This window comes from Lynx rufus, unplaced genomic scaffold (assembly GCF_022079265.1).
Source record: "Lynx rufus isolate CCGP_SWC_20201006 ecotype Redwood Valley unplaced genomic scaffold, mLynRuf1.p SCAF_5, whole genome shotgun sequence".
Taxonomy (NCBI): Eukaryota; Metazoa; Chordata; class Mammalia; order Carnivora; family Felidae; genus Lynx; species Lynx rufus.
In genome coordinates, this window is record NW_025814867.1 from 104,514,385 (window position 1) to 104,539,723 (window position 25,339).

Below are 25,339 nucleotides of genomic sequence, written 5' to 3' on the forward strand. Positions count from 1 at the left end.
TTAAAATGATGGATTAGACTACACTAAGACCATTTACAATATCCCTTTTAGAGCTAAAATTCTATTACTCTCTTTTGGTTTAAGTTTTCTGAATTCCAAAACTTATTTTCTTTTCTATGTGATGGCACAATATTTATTTAAAAAAAAATCAGGTATTTCATCACTTAGAATGCTATTTAATAATACTAATTTTTTAAACTGTAGAGGTTTACCATATGCTTAGAATGACTCAAGAAATAGTTATTAACAAGCAAGTCTGTTTACGGCTATCTGTGTGACAATGTAGGAACACAAATAGAGAAAAGGTACTTTTATCCTGAGCCAGCACCTCAGCATTACAACTCAGTAGGAGTCAAAACAGGTACATGGCACTATAGAGTGGCACAATGCCATGCGGGCAGCACAAGAGGCAGTGTGGCAGTGTAAGGGAGTGAGTAGGAGCATGGCCTCCTTAGACAGAAGGAGCTGGAATGGAATGCCAGCTCCACCACTTACCGGAAGAATGACCTTGGGCAAGCTGCCTAGCTTCTGAGACTCAATTCCCTCATCTAAAATGGAGATGATAATTCTTTCCTCACAGGCTGTTTCGAGGTAAAGAAAGACCACTGCATTCCACTGCTTAACAGCTGAGGGTAAGGAGGAATTGCACCTAATTATCCTCATGACTTTTATTTCCATACTCTATTTTAAATGAAAAGTCAAACGAACGAAAAGAAAGTTCATAGTTATTAACTCCTTCCTTCTTAATACGCCTTCAGTAAACACACACATTCTGGCTTTTTTTCAAATTGCAATTCTTTAACAAACCTCTTCTTCAGCCATCAATACTACACCATGTGCCAAAGCTAGTATAAATATTCAAATACAAATTATAAAAAATTGAAGGGAACCTATACAAATAAATATGCTAAATAAATTGCTTTCGGGTCAGAACTTAAGTCTTTTAAATGTGTACTTATTTTTGAGAGAGAGGAAGAGACAGAGACAAAGAGAAAGCAGGGGAGGGCAGAGACAGAGGGAGACAGAGGATCCAAAGCAGGCTCTGGACTGAGAGCAGAGTGCCCGATGCGGGACTCGATCTCACAAAATGTGAGATCATGACCTGAGCCGAAGTAGGATGCTTAACTGACTGAGCCACAAAGGTGCCCCAGAACTTAAATCTTTTGAGTAAAAATGTTCTGTAACTCTAACACAATCAATATTTTATCATTCAGTATGGTAAAATAATTAGTGGGCCTCTTTACTCTTGGGGAACTTTGAGATAAGATCCTAACAAATAAAACTTTTCTACTATGTAAAACATTAATTGAATAATTGATCTTATAGTAATTTTTGAATAGAAAGATCTTCTCTTTTGTAGTTGGCAGTGGTGCTATATTGAATTCTCTAACTGGCCTGTGAAGCATTCCTTTCCTAGAGTGCCAAATTTAAATGCCTTTTAAAGTTAAAAAGAAAAAACCCTTAGCACCTACCTCCACTTCTTTCAAAACACCAGTTGATTTCAAATTATAATATGAATGTGTTCCAGAAATGGGTGTAGCTCAGATATCTAGATATCAATTCATATTTTCCAATTAATTTTCTTATAATTTCAGAAATAAATCTTGCAGGAAAAAAAAATGGCCCCGATACATAATCCAAATCTCACTTAAGAATCCTAATATACACTTCAAAGCACATTCTTTGTCACTGTGTGTTCCCTATGCATTTAATTTTCCATATCAAGCTGTAAAAAAGTTATCGTCAAATGGACAGTTGTTTCATATGATCTGAGAACACTTATTTAAATACAGAGATTTAAGTACACCAGAAATTTAAGGCCCATTTCACTAATTAAACAACCATGTTGTCTACGCCACTGCTCTTCCATTTATTTACAGTTACTTTTCAGGCTGAAAATAAGGAAAAGAGAAAAAAAATAAATCTTAGTTCAAAGAAAATAAATTCTGCTCTGCACAGTGGGCAGGTCTCCGGAGGAGTGGCCAGAATACTGGGTTCTGTTCTGAGGGGAGTCAGTGCAAACTGAGTGACCTGGGTGAAATCGCTTGACCCAGGCTGCTGCTTCATCTGTAAAATGGGAATAAGGATACCCTACCATCTACCTCATGGCATAGTTAGAAAGAGCAAGTAAGAGGTCAGTGAAATCACAGTGTAAACTCTAGATAGCAGTAACAAGCGCAAGACCTATTTTACAGTTGCTGTGTCTTAACGGTAACAGCCTTGCAATAAAGAAAGATTTGATGGCTTAACGAGGAAAAGGATGAGAGCAAAAAGTTTTTAACTATTTAAGCTTTTATCTGGAGACCATGCTACAGACTCAGGAGTGCTCTCTGAAGAAATTTTTGTCCACCTCTAGGAAGCTGGGGCGACTAAACTGTTTTGTCAGGGCAAAGGGGAACTTCCTATGTTTACTGCAAGACATCAGAAATGGGAATTACAGCATAGTCATTTATTAATTGTGTAGATTTAAAAGTGCTTTAAATAAACATGTCCCAAATGAGATTAAACTGTCAAAGGACCAGCGAGTACCTGCCTTGACTGGTGTGGCAGAGCCAAAATAAGGCTGCCCGGCCAGCTTCTTGTCAAGGAGGAAATGTTTGCTCTCCCCACTCAGACAACACTAAATAAAATGCATGACAGGTTTATTTTATGACCACAAAACTGGAATTTTTACCACCTTTTAAAGAGAAAGTCTAAATAATAAAATTCCAAAAGGAAGAGAAAAAATGCAAACTACTTTATTTATTTGCAAATAAATTCAGTACTAATTTTAAAAGTATATATTGGGGTGATCCATGACATATCCCAGCTTTTTTTTTAATTTTTTTTTTAACTTTTATTCATTTTTGAGAGACAGAGAGAGACAGAGCATGGGCGGGAAAGGGGCAGAGAGAGGGAGACACAGAATCTGAAACAGGCTCCAGGTTCTGAGCTGTCAGCACAGAACCCGACGCGGGGCTCGAACTCATGGACTGTGAAATCATGACCTGAGCTGAATTCAGACGCTCAACTGACTGAGCCACGCAGGTGCCACAACATATCCCAGCTTTAGTGATGAGGACAGAAGGAATGGGATGATAGCATATAAGAAATAATTCTATTGGGGGTGCCTGGGTGACTCAACCGGTTCTTGATTTCGGTTCAGGCCATGACCTCACTATTCGTGAGATTTAGCCCCATGTCAAGATCTGTGCTGACAGCACAGAGTCTGCTTGGGATTCTCTCTCTCTCTCTCTCTCTCTCTCTCTCTCTCTCTCTGTCTTCCCCGCTCACACTCTCTCCCCCAAAATAAGTAAAAAGAAAAGAAAGAATTCCATCATAAGCTCCATTTTCTTCCTTGACAGTATGTGAGCAACATGTTAAAAATGATGTTTAAATGAACAACTAAATGTGATCTGGTAGTTGTGGTCACCAGAGCACACCTCTGTGGAGGCAACACTACCAATGCTTAAAAACACATCTGTTGGGAATGCAAGCTGATGCAGCCACTCTGGAGAACAGTATGGAGGTTCCTCAAAAAACTAAAAATAGAACTACCCTACGACCCAGCAGTTGCACTACTAGGCATTTATCCACGGGATACAGGGGTGCTGTTTCGAAGGGACACATGCACCCCCATGTTTATAGCAAAAACTGTCAACAATAGCCAAAGTGTGGAAAGAGCCCAAAGGTCCACTGATGGATGAATGGATAAAGAAGATGTGGTATATGTATACAATGGAGTATTACTCAGCAATCAAAAAAGAATGACATCTTGCCATTTGCAACAACGTGGATGGAACTGGAGGGTATTATGCTAAGTGAAATTAGTCAGAGAAAGACAAATATCATATGACTTCACTCATATAAGGACTTTAAGAGACAAAACAGATGAACATAAGGGAAACAAAAAGACATAAAAACAGGGAGGGGGACAAAACAGAAGAGACTCATACATATGGAGAACAAACTGAGGGTTACTGGAGGGGTTGTGGGAGGGGGTATAGACTAAGTGGGTAAGGGGCATTAAGGAATCTACTCCTGAAATCATTGTTCCACTATATGCTAACTAATTTGGATGTAAATTTTAAAAAATAAAAAATAAAATTAAGAAAAACAAACAAACACATCTGTGTATGAGGCAAACCCAGAATCGCTGACTTTGCTTCAATGAGGGCAGGATTCATTTACAGGCCTCTGATCTTGATGGTGACCCATGCTTGAAGGCTCAGAGTCTCCCACATCCAGCACACAGATAGTATAAAACAGAGCAATTCAATAAAAATTAATCACTTACCAGCTATGTCCTAGATGCCATGGACACAGACAGGAGTAAAATCCAGATCTTAATGCTTACAAAGGTCATCATAGTTTTTGCTATCACATCTGAGGCCATCGAAGCCATTCCTCAGAGTTGTTCTTATGAACACTGTGTCCTCCTCAGGGGCTGTGCCCCTTCTGCCTACCTATATGTAGTCCATCTCCATATTCTTCCCTGCGGAAGGGACCTCCTGGATCTTAACCTTTTCATGCCTCTGCCAGATCCCTCATGCTGAGCTGCATGCTTGTCCACACCCGTACTTGGTCAACTAGTATTTATTTAATCCCTACTATGTAGCAAGCACTTTTATAGGTATGGGAGATAATGCTATGCGCAGAAATGGTCTCTATTTTTGCCAGATCCCTCATGCTTGAGCTAGACTGTCACCCCTACCAACCAGCCTAATTCTGCCTATTCGTTCAACAGTATTTACTGAGCTCTACCATGTTCTAGGGGCTGAGGAAACAGACGTGAGCGAATCAAGAAGACCATGATCTCACAGTAACCTAAATTTGAGGTGATACTGCCAAATTTAACCAGTAGTCTCCAAAGTGGGGTTCCTGAACTCCAAGATGAGCAAGAAAAAGTCCACTAGAGTAGATAATACTGCATTTTTCTTTATGTTCATGTTTTTTTTATTTCTAAGCTATCTATATTTTTAAAACACAATATATGAATAACCCAGTAAATATAATTTATAAATAAATGTACACACAGCAAGGATACATGCTCAAATTCTTTTGCAGAGGGAAATAGCATTTTTAAAAGCCCATGGGCCACTAGTGGGCTTGACTGATGATGACACATTTGGAGTGAACTGTCTGGCTAAGGTGGGATTAGCCTGGGTTGTCCACTAGATTAATCTTCTCTCTGATAGACCCAAATAAGCATTTTGCAAGGATGTCTAAATATTAAGCTATACAACCAAAGTTCAAGTCCATCCCAACTTCTCCTCCCTAATCAACTCCTACTGCCTATACTCTCCCATCCCTGTGTGCCATACATAGTACAGCATCCTTACTAGCCATTCATATTTGGGACATGTGTATCATTACTATGCTAGAAACATCCTGAGACCAAAGCCATTATCCTTTTATCCTGCAAACCCCAGAATTCCTATGTATTGGGGGTAACTCAATAAATACCTGTTGCAAAAAATAATGACAATTCAAATATGGAACCCAGAATTACCAAACAGATATGACAGAGAACAATTCTTTGATTGCTTTTCTTCCTAAAATGATTAGTACTGTACTCCTTTCTGCACCCCCATGTGTACTTTACAGATCATTAATTACTTACATAGGGACCTGGGAATAGTAAAACTTGCTCAATCTGTAAAATCAGTAGCCACTGCTAATTGAAGATCAATTAGAAACACACATGAAGCATTCTGAGATTATAGTTTCTCAATAAAAATATATAGTTTTGAAAAACTGATTAAGTCAAAACTTCAAGGAAAACATCTTTAATGAAGTTCCAATTATCCAAATTCTTAAGACCTACATATTAGACTTTAAGGTCATCTAGCTGTATTTGAAATATGTCAGGAATGACATATACAGTTACATTAAAAAAAATTAAAGGACATTCACTTCCTAACAACTGACTCATGATCATAATTCCTTACGCAGTAAACTCATCACTGTATGTGAGATCGGGTCCTCATACATATAACTCTGTCCTCACCTGTGATCTCATTCCTTAAACCCTTTCAAGCTATAAGAAATTTTGCATGGATTTGCCTTATTCGTGTAGAGACAATATGTGAAAAATTATTAAAATAAAACAAAACTCTGGACTGACAACAAATCTGAGCATGTTCTCTGGGACTACAGCTGACCCTTAAACATAAGTTTGAATTGCACAGGTCCACTTATGCACAGATTTTTTACAGTACAGTACTGTAAATGTATTTTTTATTTTCTTAACTTTTTTTCTCTACTTTATTCTAAGAATACAGTATATAATACATATACAAAATGTGCTAATTGTTTGTTATCAGTGAGGCTTCTGGTCAACAGTAACCTATTAGGTTAAGTTTTGGGACAGTCACAAGTTATACTCAGATTTTTGTCTGCACAGGCATCAGCACCACTAACCCCCGTGTTATTCAAGGGCCAGCTAAAATATGGCACCAAATGAGACGAGAACGCATATCCATAGACAAAACTTACAAAGAAGCTCATTATTACCACGAGGACTGATAAATAATGAGATCTAAATAGTTGTACTTCCGTGATGCCAAACAGAAAGAGAATAGAAGAAAGGACTCACAAGTTACTATTCTGTGTATCTCTGTTCCTCTTTGCTGCTTTAATGTAAACATTAGGGTCATTATCAATGTTGTGAGCCTACGAAGAAATATTTTCCCAGATGAGCTTCTTCTTTATGAATGTCTTTTGTTTGGTATTAAAGCACCCAAGGTTGGCAACTGGAACACTGAGCAGAATATTTCAGAAACAGTTTTAATCTAAACTGGGCTGATATTGTGAAATGACCAGTCAAAAGAGTGCCACAAATAAAAATAGGTGAAAATGCATATAATTCTGAGGTGAAATAAACACAAAAATGATGATTAAGAAGTGATACTGAAAGTCTGATAAGTCAAAGGGGACTCCAAAGACCAGATCTAGATCACCAAGCATAAAGCAGATCAAAAAAGCCAAACTTATGGGTACCCTCCAGGCCATGGCTTACTAAACCACGAGAGAAACTGCAGTTACAAACACAGGTTGAAAACACACTAGGGGCACATAGGTGGCTCAGTTGGTTGAGCTTTGACTCTTGATTTCAGCTTAGGTCATGATCTCACAGTTTGTGGGATTGAGTCCTGTGTCAGGCTCTGGGCTGACAGTGCGGAACCTGCTTAAGATTCTCTCTCCCTCTCTCGCTGCCCCTCTACTATGCTCATCTCTCTTTCAAAATAAATAAACTTAAAAAAAAAAAAAAGAAAACATACTGGAAAATCTGGGCATCACTTTTAATCTATAATCTCTCATGAATAGAAAAGCACCTTTTTCTCTCTCTAGAAAAATCTCATTTTGTGTTTAATATGTGGGCTACAGATCTTACTAATACACTCCTAACTAGTAAAATAAGTCTCAGGTATTGCAGTTTATACTATTTTTATTGGCATGTGTTTGGACTCCTAGTTCGGATGTCTAGTTCAAACTTACTCCAGGTAAGGTGCTTTTAACATAATTTGGAATCCTCAACCATTTCCTTTCACTTCAAAAGTGTCATCACAGATTGTGACATTAATAGCAATAAATAAAAAAAGGAAAAATAACTTGGGACGCCTGAGTGGCTCAGCTGGTTGAGCGTCTGACTTCAGCTCAGGTCATGATGTTACAGTTTGTGAGTTCAAGCCCCGCATCGGGCTCTGGTGCTGACAGCTCAGAGCCTGGAGCCTGTTTCGGATTCCGTGTCCCCCTTTCTCTCTGCCCACCCCGGCTTGTGCTCTGTCTCTCTCTTGTCTTTCAAAAATGAATAAACATTAAGAAAAAAACATTTTTTAAGGAAAAATAATTTAAAAGGAAGTCCAAAATATTTGAGACTGAAACTTAACTTTCTAATATAAATTGAAAGCCTTAACAAAAAACAAAGTAGTTGGCCTTTTAAAAACAGACCAAAAGACAAAATGATGCACTAATATTTAAATAAAAGCCAAATGAAGGTTAGAGGCCTAATTTTTTTAAATCCACTCTAGTGCTTGGACCAAATTAGTTTTACAACCTCAATGACAATTAGGACAAACACTGTAACAGGCAAGAAACTCCCCCCATATTTCAATGCTCAGCTCCTATGTTGCAATTAGCTAGTTTTTCAGGGTATTTGATCCCATACTATTTTATGCAGTATCTGTTAAAACAATTAACACAGAATAACTTGTATGATAGATATTTACATCTACTGGAATTTTGCAACCATTAGACTTCATGTGCTTTAAGGACAGGGCTATTCCATATTCATCTTTATATTCTCAAAGTCGAAGTCAGCATCAACACACCACAGGCACTCGATCCATAAACAGCTAATTAAACTGATAGTTGTTTTGCTACCTGAATCTCACCAATACTTGATCAAATTTCTTAATGTGCAAACTGTTTTTTTTTTTGAACATGACCTAAGAAAACAAGTAGAAAGAAGGGTGTCAAGTGCCAGAAAACCCACCTACTTGAAAGAGAACAGTATAGAAGTAGTTTATGTGGGGGAGGGGAATGAAACACAAGAAATGGAAGTCCACCACCTTTGAAAAAGTATCATGTGAAAAAAAAAATAAAAAAAATAAAAATAAAAATAAAAAAAGGGGCGCCTGGGTGGCGCAGTCGGTTAAGCGTCCGACTTCAGCCAGGTCACGATCTCGCGGTCCGGGAGTTCGAGCCCCGCGTCGGGCTCTGGGCTGATGGCTCGGAGCCTGGAGCCTGTTTCCGATTCTGTGTCTCCCTCTCTCTCTGCCCCTCCCCCGTTCATGCTCTGTCTCTCTCTCTCCCAAAAATAAATAAAAAACGTTGAAAAAAAAAAAAAGAAAAAGTATCATGTGGCTAAAACAATTCAAGGGCACATCCTTAGTAAGATTATCATTGACAAAAATTACCCTGCCAAAATAGGTAAGTATCCTCTTTACATGTTTCACAGATCAGGCAAAAAGACAAGTCAGTAAAAAAACAACAAGAATGACAAATTTTTTATCTTCTATATCTGTATATCTCTGATTTTGCTGAATTTGCAAAGATAGAATTTACTAATTTCAGATGAATAGGGCTCGGCGTACAAAAAAAAAGTAACAAGTTACTTTGTATTTTCTAAATGATTTGCTTCTTGTATATAAATGTGTAATTTATCAGATCTCTTCTTAATCACAGGAGAAATAAGTTTCTTCGGTAAAAATAAATCAAAGCACCCATAAGCCACTTCAAAAAGGACAACTTTTGGGGCACCTGGGTGGCTCAAGTCAGTTAAGCGCTGGTCATGGCTCAGGTCACGGTATCGCGGCTCGTGAGTTCAAGCCCCGAGTCAGGCTCTATAAGGACAACTCAGAGACTGGAGCCTGTTTTGAATTCTGTGTCTCCGCCACTCTGCCCTCCCCCACTCACGCTCTGTCTCTCCCAAAAATAAACATTAAAAAAAAATTAAAAACAGGATAACTTTTGACTAACTCTATATCTAATTCATGTTTGATCATCAGATACTCTGAAATGATAAAGTCCATGAATGTGCTTAATTTTTCTACTCATATTGAACTTATTTTCAAAACAAATGACATAAACTATTTTGTAACACCATCCGTGTTATATTGGTAAATGTACAGTAAAACCTTGGATTGAGAGTAACTTGTTTTGCGAGTATTTGAGACAAGCAAACATTTCTAATAAATTTTAACTAGATAAATGAACAATGTCTTGCAATATGAGTAGTATGTGATGCTGTATGTCACATGATCACAACTGAGCCAATGGTTCCTTTCTCTCTCTCTCTCTCTCTCTCTCTCTCCCTCCCCCCCCCCCCCTTTCTCTCTGGGACTGTGGGCGATCATCTCTCATGCTTGGATGCTCGGTCTCAGACTGTGGTGTTTGGCAGAAATAAGTGATTTTTCAGAACGTTGAAAGGTGCCCACAACTGGCACTCATGTATTTTTTGTCACTTCAAAGCACCTATGGACTGTCCTTTGCTTTTCCATACAAGAGTAAACTTAGGAATGCTCTGCTTCATTTTAGGTCAGGCTGCCTCTAGATAGAGACCCTTTCCTCTGCTGCCTTATTGTCAGTTACATTAAATACAGTATATGATAAGAGTTTATTAATACTGTACTGTAGTCAACATCCATGCAGGTGTATTCACTGGTCCCCATAAGAAAAAGATCCATTGAGCCAATAGATAGTAATGATTCCATTAGTGACAGTGAAAGTCATCCTGTCCAATAACCTTACTCTCAGGGCACTTGGGTGGCTTAGCAGGTTAAGCAACCAACTTTGGTCCAGGTCATGATCTCGTGGTTTTTGAGTTTGAGCCTCAAGTCGGGCTCTGTGCTGACAGCTCAGAGTCGGGAGCCTGCTTCGGATTCTACGTCTCCCTCTGCCCCTCTTCGCTCTCTTTCTCAAAGAATAAACAAACATTAAAAAAAAAAAACCCCTCCTCTCTCATCTCCCTCACACCAGCCATGACGGTTTTCAAAGGTAAGTGTAGGTTAATTTATTTTTCTTTATATTTTCTTTATTATTTTGTATTGTATTACAGTATTGTAATCATTTTTATATAAATATTTTGGGGTTGTAGAAAGAATCATCTGAGTTTCCATTATTTCTGAGGGGGAAGTTCACTTTGATATACAAGTGCTTTGGATTACAAGCATATTTCCAGAATGAATTATGTTTGCAAACCAAGTTTTACTGTATTAAAAAGTTCCAGAGTCTCACACCAGTCAGAATGGCTAGTATCAAAAACACATGAAATAACAAGTGTCGGCGTGGACGTGGACAGATGTGAACCCTCATGCACTGTTGACTCGACAGGAATGCAAACTGGTGCAGCCACTCTGCAAAACAGTATGGGGGTTCCTCAAAAAATTGAAAATAGAACTACTATATGATCCAATAATTCCACTATTGGGTATTTACCTAAAGAAAACACTAATTCAAAAAGATAGTCGCACCCCTATGTTTACTGCAGCATTATTTACACTAGCCAAGATATGAAAGCAACCCAAGTGTCCATCAATAGATGAATGGATAAAGACGTCACGCACATCACCACTACCACCGCTACAGAATATTACTCGGCCATGAAAAAGAATGAGATCTTGCCATTTGAAACAATATGTATGTACCTACAAGGTATTGTGCTAAGTGAAATATATCAAAGAGAAATACCGTATGATTTTACTTATATGTGGAATCTAAAAAAACAAACCAAACCAAACAAATGAAGCAACCAAAACCAGACTCTTAAATACAGAGAATAACCTGGTGGTTGCCAGATGGAGGGGAATGGGAAAATAGGCAAAACAGGTAAAGGCAATTAACAGGTATAAACTTCCAGTTATAAAATATATAAGCCACCAAGATGAAAAGTACAGCATAGGAAATATAGTCAATAACACTGTAATAACATCGTATAGTGACATATGATGACTATACTTACCATGAGCACTAAGTAATGCATAGAACTGTCAAGTCAATAACAAAAAAAGTATGTAAGGTACCTATACCTATACAGATAAATGTATATATTTGCTTAAAATAAAATAAATAAGTACCAGAGTAAAAACATCATAGAACATTCAGCTTGGAAAACTCACCTTTTCATGAAAGAATAAATGATTTCTACTGATGTACCAGAGGAATTAATAAACAGTAAAATCAGTAACTTGTTATTAGGCACTTCTATAATAGATAGATCAACAAGAAAGAAAGTTCACTAAATGTCAATTTATAAACACAGTTTGGGGCTGGTTTAGTCTTTGACTGTGATCTCACTGAGGAGAACTGACAGTAGGCCCCAGTTCAGAAACTTTCTCATCTATCTCCCTTAAGAATGATAAAGTAGTGGGGATAAACGGGGTGGCTCAGTTGGTGAAGTGTCCCACTCTTGATTTCTGCCCAGGTCATAACCTCACAGTTCATGAGTTCCAGCCCCAAGGCAGGCTCCTGGCTGACAAATAAAACTTTAAAAAACGTAAAAAAACAAACAAACAAAGTAGTGTTCCAACCCGATGACTTCAAAATGAAGATTTTACTTTTGGGGAAAAAGAAAAATTGGGAGGAATTCTTGGCTAAAATTGCCCCAAACCTTTCAGTTCTAACCTCTTGGAATGTGGCCCTAAAGGAGGCAAATACAGAAAAAGCCCAGGAGACTACAGCCCTCCTAATCCTGACAGTGTCTTGCTACCTGTGTGACCTCAGACAAATTACTTAACCTGACACTTAGTTTCTTTGCCACTAAAATAGGATTACCTCTCATCAGAAAGCTGTTGTGAAAAACAAAGTAGTAAAAATAAAACTTGTGCTTCATAAGAACACCCTCAGGCCAGATTATCTTTCTCAATTCCTCCCAAAGTAAAATAGTATGTGGGAAACTCTGCTAAAAATCTGCTTTTAACTTTCCCTTAAATATAAATGAAGCTATATAGTCATCCTACCACCCTAAAACACAAAAATGATTGGATAAGGAGTTTACTTCAATTTATTTCATAATAATAACAGGTGACTTTGACTCACATAATCCCTTCCTAATTGACATTTCTATGTAGGGAACTGTGTAAGTCTCAAATTCATATGTTAACAACTTTATTACATGAGTAGTGATGATTACTAAAGTAACTCAAAACTACAAAAAAAAATCTTTAAAATCAAATGGTAAAAAGAAAAAAAAGTTCAATTCCATACTCTCATTCTCAAATATTTGTAGGTAGTATCACAGATTGCACATGAGTGAATACAATAAAAGGCTGAAAGAAAAAGAAAAGACAGAAAAACAGACATCAGGGAGGACAGAAAGGAGAGAAGAGTCCATGGCCACCTATCTCAAAAGCTTAGCAGGATTGGTCCTAGTTAGTACTTGGATGAGAGAAAAGAGAAGGAGGGAGAAGAAAGAAGAAAAAAAAAAGGCAGGAACAAGAAGGGAGAGGGGATCAGAAAGAAAAAATATATAACTTCAGTAACTCAAAAGATAATCAAAATTTGACAGCTGGATGTAGAGAATTAATTTCTTATTTTGTTCCATGCTCTACCACATTCCCTTTGCAGTCAATGAGAACTCAACACTTGGGTGAGTTTTAGGAGGTGCACCAGAAGCTGAAAAACAACTCAGCATTTTTTTAAGATTAAAAGAATCAGCATTGCTAATAAGACTCCCTCTGAATTACTCAACCTGTGGTTTTCCTACCCCAAAGGATATATTTGTATCAAAAAATAATTAAAGAAGAAAAACCTTCTTTGGCCATTAACCATTTCAGTCCATAATCAATGAAGACTGATTGAAGTTTTATCATGATCCAGCTATTAACTTTATTCCCAGAGTGTCCTGTGTACTCTTCCTCACATCACACTTTACGTTTTTCTATAGTAGTTTTATAGGAAATTAAAAATAGGTGCCTGGCTGGCTCTATCAGTAGACCATCTGACTTGATCTTGGGGCTGTGAGTTCAAGCCCCACATTGGGCACAGAGATTACTTAAAAAAAAAAAAGTACAAAGGAAAAATCTTACTTAGCATTTCACAGTTAATTATTGAAAATAAAGGTATCTAAACCAATACGAAACAATATAATTCAAAGGCCTTCTCACCTTAGACTAAATTTGCATAAAACACTTTGTTTTTTACTTTTCTGATAGAAGAAATGTGCAAGTGGCAATATAATAAAGGAAATATAACCCTTCATGAAATCTCTCATAACAGTAAACCATAATGAAAGTAGCCTAAATTTTGTTCACCATTATATGAGAAATGTCCAACAAAGTAAAAGTTTCAAGTACAGATTTCAGTGTGTGTGTTTAATAAACTAACAACTACAACAAATACCAAAGAGGAATCACAATGTCAAAATGGACAGGTGAAGTTCAACTAACAGGTGGGGTGGAGTGGGGTGGGTGTGTGTGTATGTTTAATCTTTCCTTACCTAGGAGCCCTTCACTTTACTCAACTTAGGAGGTACAAACGTCAACTACCATTTTGCTTAGCTGACTTTATAACCTCTGATGCCTTCCACCCTCATGACTGAAGCCACAGAGTTTCAAAAGACAGTTTGACTAAGTTAATATATAATGTTTGGATGTCTTGTTAGGCTATCTTACATGATTCACCAGCTTACAATGAACTCAACATGCTCAGATGACCAGTGATCAAAATCAGCAAAAGGATATTCACGGAGTTAAATGGGTAGAAATACCAGACAATTTCACTCTGTGAACTAAGAAAGTTAATACAATAGGATCACAGTCCCTTATCTGAAACCCTTAGGTCCAGGTATGCTTCAGATTTTTGTGAGTCTTAAAGGTCAGATGGAGAGGACAGCATATATTACGTAACATTCCTAGCTAGATCTACGATAGCACCTCATAGCCAAATACATTACTATTTCTACAGCAGAAAATGCGAACATCCTTTCTAAGTAGGCTTTACAACTACTTCAAACAAGGCCATGACGGTTTGGGTCAGGTTCTACCACCAAATGAGTTTTGAAGCCAAACTTTTGGAGGAAAAAAAAAAAAATTAGTTTTTCAGAGATTTTTTTAGATAAAGGACTGTGAATGTATATCCAATATCATTACACATCAAAGTATAAAGACATTTGCAAAATATATAGTTTATTAATGTATTAGAGATTAAAAAAAAAGCAAGCTAAATTAAAATATAGCAAAGTAAAAAGATGTTCCTGGCAAATGTAACCTTAAAAATTAGGAAATACAAAGTTATTTAACTTTAATTTATTCAAATAAATTAAATGAATGTCTATGTTAGAGGCAATGAGTACTTGAGTATGATAGGAAAGTCTGAGAACCCTGATAACTCATAGTCTTTTGTACTTCCTTTGCATTTAACCACATGTTGCATTTTTCCTAGCTTTTGGTTTTCACATTGTTTGAGATTTCAGGGATTTTGTGTATTTCCCATTCATCTTCTCCTTAGCTTGCCCCTCTTTTTCATTTAAATGCCTATTCTGTGCAACATAATTTGTTACGCACTCCGGATGTAATGCTTCTCAATCTTCATGCCTTGACACAAGGGTAAGTTTTAATTGGTTGTGAGGAATGCTCAAGTAATTAGTTATGAACAAAGTACCACAGTTTATAAAGAAATTGACATGTTTGCATATGGGTGTATTCAAAATTTTCATTATAATGTATCACTCTCACTTATATTCTGATATATTTTCTTGATAAGGAATGAAGTGACTTTCTCACACTGAGAACTACCACATAATTTATCTAAGTCTATAACCAGGGACATTAGAACACCCTATGTTAAACATCAGTCACATGTGTCTTAGCAGAAGAAAATTTGAGAACTGATGCTCTAAGACATTCCAAGATGGGCTAAAGTCACCAGAGAGAATGCCCAGTGCTGTTGACTAACCACTTTGAAATATGAAAAGAGCTATCCTCCTGTCCTGTGCTGTCTTTTTAAAGAGGTAGGGAAATCATTCCCCAAATTAGAAGGGGCACCATACTTAACTATGGCATGCCTCAGTTATTCGTCACTTTTACCTTTTTATCTTTTATCCTTGTTATTCTTACTATTTCCTTCTTCAGTAATAAAGTGCTTATCTAACACCTCACATCCAGTTAAAAATGCACCAGTGTTTCTTGACACCAGGGTTGAGAATTACAGTTGGCCCTTGAACACTAAGTCAGTCCACTTATACATGGATATTTACAGTACAGTACTATAAATGTATTTTCTCTTCCTTATGCTTTTCCTAATAACATTTTCTTTTCTCTAGCTTACTTTATTGTAATATAGCATATAATACATATAACATACAAATTATGTGTTAATCGACTGTTTATGTGATCATGTTATCAGTAAGGCTTCTGGTCAACAATAGGTTATTAGTAGTTAAGTTCTTGGGGAACCAAAAGTTCTGTGCAGATTTTTGACTGCACAGGAGTGGGGTGTGATTAGCACCCCAATGTTCAATGGTCAATTGTACTTTATAGAAAACAAAAATTAAAAGGCACAGGCTTGGTCAGTTGGTAGAGCATGCAACTCTTGATCTTGAGGCCGTGAGTTCGAGCCCCATGATGGGAATAGAGTTTACTTGAAAGAAAGAAAGAAAGAAAGAAAGAAAAGGATGTTAAAAAAAAACTAAAAGGCACAGCTTCAAGAAACTTCAAACTTAGTGGAAGTTGGGATGAGGTGAGATACAACTATAAAAATATACATATTGAGTGCTGTCTGTGAATAAGGGTCATAGCAGACATTACTGTCTACAGTAATTCTCATTCTGTTACATGGTAAATATTAATACGCCCTTTTGCACATAATAATGGAAGCTTATTTTGTAGTGACATGCTTAACTTCCCTCAGTCAGTATGCAAGAGGGGCAACAGTAGTGGAATTCAGGGATCTTTGGCTTCAAAGCCTCTGTTCCTTGTACTACACCTGCTACTCTAGGAATATCAACAGAGGGTGACAAGGGCTCTCTCAATATTGCAAACGTGCTGACTGAAATACAGTCACAGACTGAAGCTGGAAGAGAACTCATCAAAGAACGTTAACCCCACATTCAGTGCATGACTCCTTCCTATTCACTCTTTAGCCACCTGTCCCCTACACCAGAGTTCTCAAAGTGTGTTAGAGTGCCTTATACTTGCTTCAGAATCACTGAAGCACTAGTTAAAATGCAGATTCCTGGGCCCCACCTCTCACACTTATCTAGATATGGGACCTCCATTTTTTTTTTTAAGATTTTATTTATTTTTTTTTTTTTAATTTTTTTTTTCAATGTTTATTTATTTTTGGGACAGAGAGAGACAGAGCATGAACGGGGGAGGGGCAGAGAGAGAGGGAGACACAGAATCGGAAACAGGCTCCAGGCTCCGAGCCATCAGCCCAGAGCCTGACGTGGGGCTCGAACTCACGGACCGCGAGATCGTGACCTGGCTGAAGTCGGACGCTTAACTGACTGCGCCACCCAGGCGCCCCTAAGATTTTATTTTTAAGTAGTCTTTACACCCGGGGCACCTGAGTGGCTCAGTATGTTAAAGCATCCGACTTCGGCTAAGGTCATGATCCCACAGTTCGTGGGTATGAGCCCTGCAATGGGTTCTGTGCTGACAGCTCAGAGCCTGGAGCCTGCTTCGGATTCTGTGTCTCCCTCTCTCTCTGCCCCTCCCCTGCTCGCACTCTGTGGTTTTCTCTTGCATGTGCGCTCTCTCTCTAAGGTGAATAAATGTTAAAAATAATGATAATAATAATAGTAAGTAATCTTTACACCCAGTGTGGGGCACAAGCCTACAACGCCAAGATAAAGAGTTGCACACTCACCAACTGAGCCAGCCAGGCACTCCTGGGGACCTCCATTTTTAACAAGTCCTCCAGGTTTGTGTTTTTCAAAATGTAAATCTTAAGATTAATTTAGTGAATAACATCATGATTTTTTTAAATAAAATAGTTTGGAACACATCAGATTTATAAAGATTAGATAGGAATAAAAAATATCAGAGTGCACTGCCCTTAATACTGTTCAAGGAAACTTTTGTTACAGTTTTTATACATGGATTAGGATATAAAAGGTATTTCTTACCATACATCTCAGTGAAAAACACTTAATACAACTGCTTTAAACAATTTTACCCTCATTCTTATTTCCCCTTTGAAATAAGTTATCGATGTTTTTTTTTAGTTATTCTCTTTACCAGAAACCCAACATTCTGTGTCCATTTTATGATCTCAGTTACTCCATTCTAGGAACTTCTGTTTTATTCCCTAATCTTCACCTAAGGGCCATGTTTAACTATTGGTTTAATTATTTAATCAATATTTTACAGTATCATTTTATTTTTCTAAGACTTGAGAAAATCCAACTCATTCTTTTTACTTTGTATTCTATACAACCTTCTCAGAACCTGAAGTTATTTCATTATCTAGATCCTTGAAGTGACTCACATATTTTAACTTATTAAGTTTATATTTTGGTAGGTGTGTCAATGCTTCATGGTCTATAATCAATGCTTTACGTCTTTCACTCCCTTTGTCTTTCATCTTTGTATTTATAACTTTTAGGTAGAATTTGTTATTGGTTTGCCTTCTTTTGTATTTCCATTGTGTAACTGATACTTATTCCAGTTCTCTCATCTCATCTTTTCCTTTGAAAGAAAAAAAAATGTAAACAATCCCCATTAATACATGAGGATTTTCTGCATATATCCTTACAGTTTTAACATGATGTCCTGGCATTTCAAGAAACTGTAATTGCCTTCTAAAGGATAATATGAACACATATGAATGTTGAGTGAAGCTGTACTCAAAAAGTGCTTTCCTCAGGTGTAACTTAATATATAGAAATCCCTACAATTCGATACAGTATGTGATGACTGCCCCTGAGGTAGTACAAACCCACTGACTGAATTACGGTCACAGAATCTTCTAGCCGGAAGATTCATTCAATCTTTAGCTTCAATCCTTAGTACCTTCAGAGCAGTGCTTCTCAAAATATAGCCTGAGGACCACCTGTATCCAGTATACCTGGGGCACGTGATAAAAACCAAACAATAAAATTACAATGTTTTTATAATTTGGGTTTGTTTTCATTTCTCAGTGAGAGGAAGAAAGTTGATGAAAAATATAAAAAAGCTATCACTCGGACCTATTTTAAAAGATGCCCTCTGGTAAAATGTTAAAAAATGAGGTGGACTTCACGCTGCAAATTCAAGAAAAGTGTCTCTTTCTTAAGCACTGCTTAAGATTAAGTCTTGGGGCGCCTGGGTGGCTCAGTAGGTAGAGCATCCAACTTCAGCTCAGGTCATGATCTCGTGGTTTGTGAGTTGGGAGCCCAACACATTGGGCTCTGTGCTGACAGCTCAGAGCCTGGAGCCTGCTCTGGATTCTGTGTCTCCCTCTCTCTGCCCCTACCCTGCTCACACTCTGCCCCTCTCTCTCTCCCTCTCTCTCTCTCAAAAATAAATAAGCATTTAAAAAAAAAAGAGATTAAATCTCAAAATACAGGTGTGCCATACTGGTCATGATGCAATATGCCAAAATTAATTGCCTAAATTTAGTAACTTAAAACATTTAAATATCACAATTTTAAACATTTCTGCACTTTTTAAGACATTAATAATATCAAGGATTTCCTTTAGTACAAGTATGTCGATAACGAGGCTATTTTCAAAGAGTTTTTTTAGTAGCATTAAACTATGAAGTCTTTATTACTTCCATTAAAGATTTCTAATATAAAAGTAGTTGATACTCATGTTAAGATCCAGTTAAAAGTATGGTCCTTGTTTTACCCATGCTCTATAAAATCTAGGAAAATGTAAACTTTTAGCATGTTGGCTGATGATTAATTAGAAATTATGTTTGTAATTTTACTGAAAAGTATGACTTTATACTTTAGTTGCTGAGTTAGATTTTCATGAATTGTGCCACATTGTTTTGAGACTATTCCTTCTTTTTTAATTACATACAAAAAGCCTTATCAATTACATAGTTACAGCATAAGCAAACCATAATTACCTGTTCATATTAGCTTTCACTCAAAGCTGTGTTTTAATTCCAATGTCTAAACAAATCTCTGTTTCAATGGATTAAGCATAAAGATCAGATCTGTAGGTCAAAGGTATACACTTTCCAAGTTGTATAGCACAGCTATATGTGTAAGGCAAAACCATCTCACAAACTCCTAAACCCAGAACTTTATTTTTTAATTTAGACGCAAAGATCAGATGAATTAAAAAAAAGGAAGGTGTCAAAATTGCAAGTGTTTGTTAATATCGAAGTCTCTAGTGGACTTAACCCACCAGGGTACCTTTAAAGGACGTAGCACTAAGAAACAACATATATGAACCCCTTTTTCAATAGCTAGCATTAAATGTGAAATGCAAATTAAGACTTCAGTTTCAAAACTTAATATAGATATGCGGAATAATAAAATGAGAAGTTTGAAAACTCTTGGCAATAAAATAGCAAAACCTCTATCTAAGTTCTTATTTTGATAATTAAGCTTCAAATCAAATAAATATGTTTTAGATGCAAATATCTGGTAATTCATTGTCAGGGTGACTTCTTTGAGATCACTATTACAAGTTTTACACTACAAAAACTACTCTGACTTCAAAGACCAAGCCAGTTCTTGAAAATATTGTTTTAATGAAGCAGTTGTTTGATATCTCAAAGAAATTCAAGAGCTCATCAGATCGCTTTTATTCTGGAAATTACTGATTCCCATTTTAAATTTTGAATTGGTCAAACATATTTCCATGGGGAAAAAAACTGACATTAAAAGTTTGCTCCAGTGAACAAAATAATGTGCCTCACATGTATAAATGTGGTGTTCTTTAGTAAATCAGGAATGCATTTTGAATACTCTTGCCATATGTTCAAAAATGAAAAACTTCTCTTGCAAACAAGCTTAAAAAAAAAAAAAATCAAAGACACTGAAATCCACATATTTTGGTGTGCACTAAATTCATCTTACAGAACCATCTCATTCTGATTGTTCCAATCAGACTGTTATGTATGTGACACATTAAGAGGTTCTCTTAACTATCTGAAATAATGTGATATTTACATTCCATGAAAGATGTTGGACACCGAGCTTCTAATCACCTAAGGTTCTTAGCAATGTCAAAGTACATTTTGCTACTATACGGAAACTACCAGAGAGGCATGGTCCTAAATTCCTCTTAATATTAAAACCACATTTTAGCAACAAATATAATAGTAATATAATATCCCAAAGAGATAAGGCCCCTTTCCTTTTTCTTTTATGGAAAACTGAGTTCAAGTCTATTTTCATTCACAAAATACAAACTCCATCTTCACTACAGTAACATGATTAAGTATTACAACTGATTTACACATTTAGTACAACCAAATCAGCAATTTGGAATACCTGAGGTGTTCTTTACAATTGAGGGACAAATTGCAAACAATTGGGGCTCACCGTGCTACCTTCGCATGTTCTGTAAACCCTCACCTACACTGTTACTTCTCACAAACTAATTTTTCAGGCACTTGCTGCCCCATACATTATTTCAGCAATTTTTCCATTTGGGGGCATACGTCTGAAAAAGGCGTTTAAGGGACTTCTGAGTTGTTGTTTATTGCATATACAGGCTGCTAAAATATACCCAATTTCTCTAAGTATATAAATTTTGCAGAAAATTATGATTAATTTGGAAATGTTGATTTGCCTTTTGTATCAGGCCTTTTATATCTAAATACTAGATTTACTATACTGCCTAGTCCACCCTTCCCCACCACAAAAATAACTGTCACAAACAGCACAAGTTACCCAAGACAGAGCACCTAAGAAAGAGTAAGCAAATGTCAGTCACTATAATTAGAGAGGCATTCTGCACAATGCTTCTTTGGGTTTTTAATAATTCTCTCCACTCATAGGCTGCATTCTTTCTACAATATTATCTAGTATTAAATTTCCTAGGCCTTCAACTCTGTAAAATTTCATTATCAACTAAATGACTATTTGAAAATAAGTTTTCAAATGACACTTGCAGATAAATGTGAAATAAACATTTCAACTATCTTAACAATAACAGCAACTGAATTCTAAATACTAAGTATCATAAGTTGATTTCTGCTGTGGGAAACAGGGAGACAAGCTTTCTGGGGTGTTGCAACCCCAATAAGCCACCTTCTTATGTGAACAGTAAGGACCCTCAGGTCATTGCTAATAGCCATCCAGCTTCCCTGTAGAAAGAGTTTGCTTACTTACCCGGGAAGGCAAATGGAAAGTACACAGGGAGGAAGATGAACTGCAGCAAAGCCTTTGTCATATGATAGTGACCTATAAAGTATCAAATAAAGGTACATCATCAGTATGGTAGAGCTTTACAATAGAGTCCCAACTCCTGCAACACCTCTGAAGGAAGGTCCTCAAAACCCAGGAGTTCAGCTCCCCACCAACCCCTCCCCCCTGTCTACCTCCCACCCCCACGCGCGAACTGTGGAGCAATACAAGCAAAGAAGCTCCCTGTATTCAAAGAGCTGAGGGTAGCCCAGCTGGCATTCCAGGGTGTCTCCAGCACCCTCACTCCCTACTCCCCGTATGCACAAAGCTGAAAGTTGATCCTGTCTGCAAACCCAAAACCCACACCGCGATCATTCATCAACTTGCACAAGTGATCACCGCCCCCAGGACAAATACACCAGTAACCAAATCATAGCAATCGATAGGCAGCCCGAGCCTCCACGGTGCCCAGGAGCCGGCTGGAGGTAGCACGGCGACGGCAGCGGGTCCAGGTAGCGCAGCCCTCAGCCCTGCAGACCTGGGGCGGCCACAGCCGTCGCCCAAACGCCCGGCCCCAGTCACAATCCCGAGATTGGAGATCGGAACCGAGCCTGGAAACACATTCGCCAGAGCCCGGGCGGCAAGTGCAGGGCCACCAGGTCTTGGAGGTCGGGGTGGGGGTAGCTAGGAAACCGAGAGGGAGGAAGGGAGCGAGGGATCCCACCCCGCCTTTGTTGCTGGTCACCATCAAGTTTGCATCTTAGTACAAAATGTCGATCTTAAAGGCTGACAAGACAGAGGCAGAGGCACAGGGAGAAAGAGAAAGGGAATAGAGTCCATCTTGCTTTGGGGAAGAGGGGGGAGAGAAAAAATGAAGTACAAATCCCACACTCCGGGCGTAAAAGTCTGCTAAACACCTTTCCATAACGGAGGAGCAACGAGTGGGGTGTCCCCGTCCCCGTGCCCGCTCGAACTGGCGGCGGTCTGGGCAGAAAACGCCTCCCTCTCCTCCTCTTCCTCCTCCTTCCCCTCCTCCTCCTCCTCCTCCCTCTCCTCCTCCTCCTCCTCCTCCTCCCGCGGGCCCCGGCGAAGATCCCGCCGCCACCGCCGCTGCCTCCGCTGCCCCCCGGGGAGGCACCGCCGCCCGGCCAGGCGCTGCCATTCCGAGCCTGGACCGCGCGGCGCGCGTGGGGCCCGACGCGGGGTGGCCGCGCGGGGACGTCCGCGCTGGGGACCCCCCGCGCCCCCTCGCCGCGGGCTAGCTACAAAAGTCGCGCGAGCAGAGGTGGCGGCGGCGCGCAGGCGAGGGGGCGCGCGTGGGGCCCCCACGCCGCGAGTGGGCAACCCCAGGGGATGGCGAAGAAAGCCCCTCCCCGCGTGGGGAAAGTACCCCAGTCGCCGGCAGCCCGGCGTCGGCGGCCTGGAGACGAGAACTGGACGTGTCATTAGCAGGACAGGCAATGGTTTCAAAGCCCCAGGCCAATGACCATTAGCAGTGGCAGAGCTCGCTCCGTCCCCATCCCCCACAACCTCCACCCACCTTCCCCTTCGTACCGCCCCCACCTCCACCCCACCTCGCGAAAACTTTTCAACAAGATCCACCTGGACTAATTTGTCCTCAGACAGTTAAAATATTGACTAGACCCTACACACCGGGAGGGAAGGGGAATGCACGCTTTATTTTCCTTTCTACAGAAAGGAAAGCAAAAAATAGCTTCTCTCTCCGTCTCTCCCCCCCCCTCTGTCGTACATGTTGTGTCTTAGCTTTTTGCATCGTTTCGTTTTACCTTCCTCATTTAGCAGAAATGATCGCGGATATTTCACACATAAACGTGTTCCAGATTCTTGGATTTAGGGTCCTTGTAAATTACTGGACTCGGGTTTGGTCACAGTTACGTTAAGTTTCATACAATACCAAGAAATTAAAAAAAAATAATAAATTTCTGAGGGTAAGCGAACGAGACGAGGTGGAGGAGGAAAAGAAACCTCGAGTCTGATTTCTGTAATTTACTAGCGACCCGGATCGCAGCAAATAACAGTGTAACACGAGTGTGGCTTAAGACGACTGGGGAGCTCTTTCTAGAGGCATCGACCCCATCCCCGGATAAAGGATCTGCAAGTTTTCTGTCATCGCGACCATGCAATGCCATAACTTACCTTCAGAAATAAGACTTTAAACAGCGAAGGCCTTCCTCCTCCCCTCCACCACCACCCCCAGCCTCGCTCTCTCCACCTTAAACTTATTGACACAACATAATCCCACATTCAAGCAAAATCCTGACACAGCCTCCCTCCTCCTCTTCCCCCTCCTCTCTTCCCTCCCGTTCTCTCCTCTCTCCTCTCTCTCTCTCTCTCCCTCTCTCTCTCTCTCGCTCTCGTCCCCCCCCCTCCCGCTTTCCCTCCCTCTTCTCTCTCCCCTTCTCCCTCGCCCTCTTCCCCCTCTCCCCCTATTCTTCCTCCTGGCTACTCTGGCACTAAAACAGCACTTTCTCTACTCGCCGCGCATTTGGTTAGGGGTGGGGGGTGAGAGGGCACCGATCTGCGGGGCCGGAACACCCAAATCCCAACTCTCCAGATGAACGAGCAACTGGGCTGCTGTTCCCGGTCACCGACGCACACGAAACGTTCAATAAATCCACCGAGGGCTGGCTCCTCGTACCTTCCTCCCCTGCCCCAGCTCCCCAGGCCCCACCTCCCCGGCAGGCTGGGATCCACGTACTTTCGCCGAGATGAAGTTTGGGGCTCCCCGGGCGGCCACGAGCCGCCCGCCGGCGTGAGGGCTGGCTCTGTTGTTGTTTTCCTCGGGCTGCTTCTGCCCGCGCCCCGGCTCCCGTGCCCCTCTCGGGCGGCGCTGCCTGTGTGTCGAGAGGTGCTGGTTGCAAACGCAGCCTGGCACCGGCTGGCCTACTACTCCCCAGCCCGGCCCCCAGCCTCCCGCCCGCAGGGCACTGCCTCCGCGCCCCCCGCCCCCCGCCGGCGCGGCCGCCGCGACCCTCGCCCCCGACCTCTCCCGACCCAAAGTTTTGGCGGAGGGGGAAAGTGCCCGGGGAGCGGAGCGGCCAGCGGCGGCTCCGGTCGCGCGGGGTTCCCTCCGTCTTCCTCAAGTCCACCCTACCGGCTGCCGCCGCCGCCGCCGCCGCTGCTCCTGCCGCGGAGTCCTTGGGGCTGCAGCCCGGCGGCTCGCAAGTGAGTAGGAAAACAGAAAGTGCGGGGAGAGCGCCCGGGAAGGGCTGGGGATGGGGGGCGCTTACCTCGCGGGCTCGCCGGGCGTGAGGGCGTGTGTGTGGCTCGCCCTCAGCGGCCAGTCAGGGTTCCTCTATGGGAAAGTGGAGAGGAGCTCGCGGAGCCGCTCTGCCTCCGCTTCACTGTACACTGCTCCACATACAGTACATGCAACCCGGAGAGACTGAAAACACTCATTTTATATAAGGCAGCCTGCCATTGGCCCGCGGCCTGACAGACAGGCCGCGCGGCCAAACAGAAGGCCCGTTACACCCAAACACACGCACACATACACACATTTTACAGAGACACACAAAGATCATCACATTTTCTATTTTCTAATGTTCGGGACCTGTAGACAGTAGGAGAGGACAGGTACAGAGGCCCAGCAGAGTAGGGTAA

The 25,339-nt window shown here is 40.1% G+C and overlaps 1 protein-coding gene across 5 annotated transcripts in view; it reads right to left on the reverse strand.

Annotated features, from left to right (window-relative positions):
* Positions 1-25,075, reverse strand: part of BBX (BBX high mobility group box domain containing) — a 284,140-nt gene extending 259,065 nt beyond the window's left edge. For 4 of the 5 annotated variants that reach the window (XM_047100277.1, XM_047100278.1, XM_047100276.1 and 1 more), the window contains exons 1-3: positions 24,967-25,075; positions 24,435-24,570; positions 21,701-21,772 (exon numbers count right to left, since the gene is read on the reverse strand). The gene's annotated coding sequence lies outside the window, so the exon portion shown is untranslated. The remainder of the gene's footprint in view (positions 1-21,700; positions 21,773-24,434; positions 24,571-24,966) is intronic. The other variant, XM_047100273.1, reaches the window with a different exon arrangement.
* Positions 25,076-25,339: the final 264 nt, after the last annotated feature.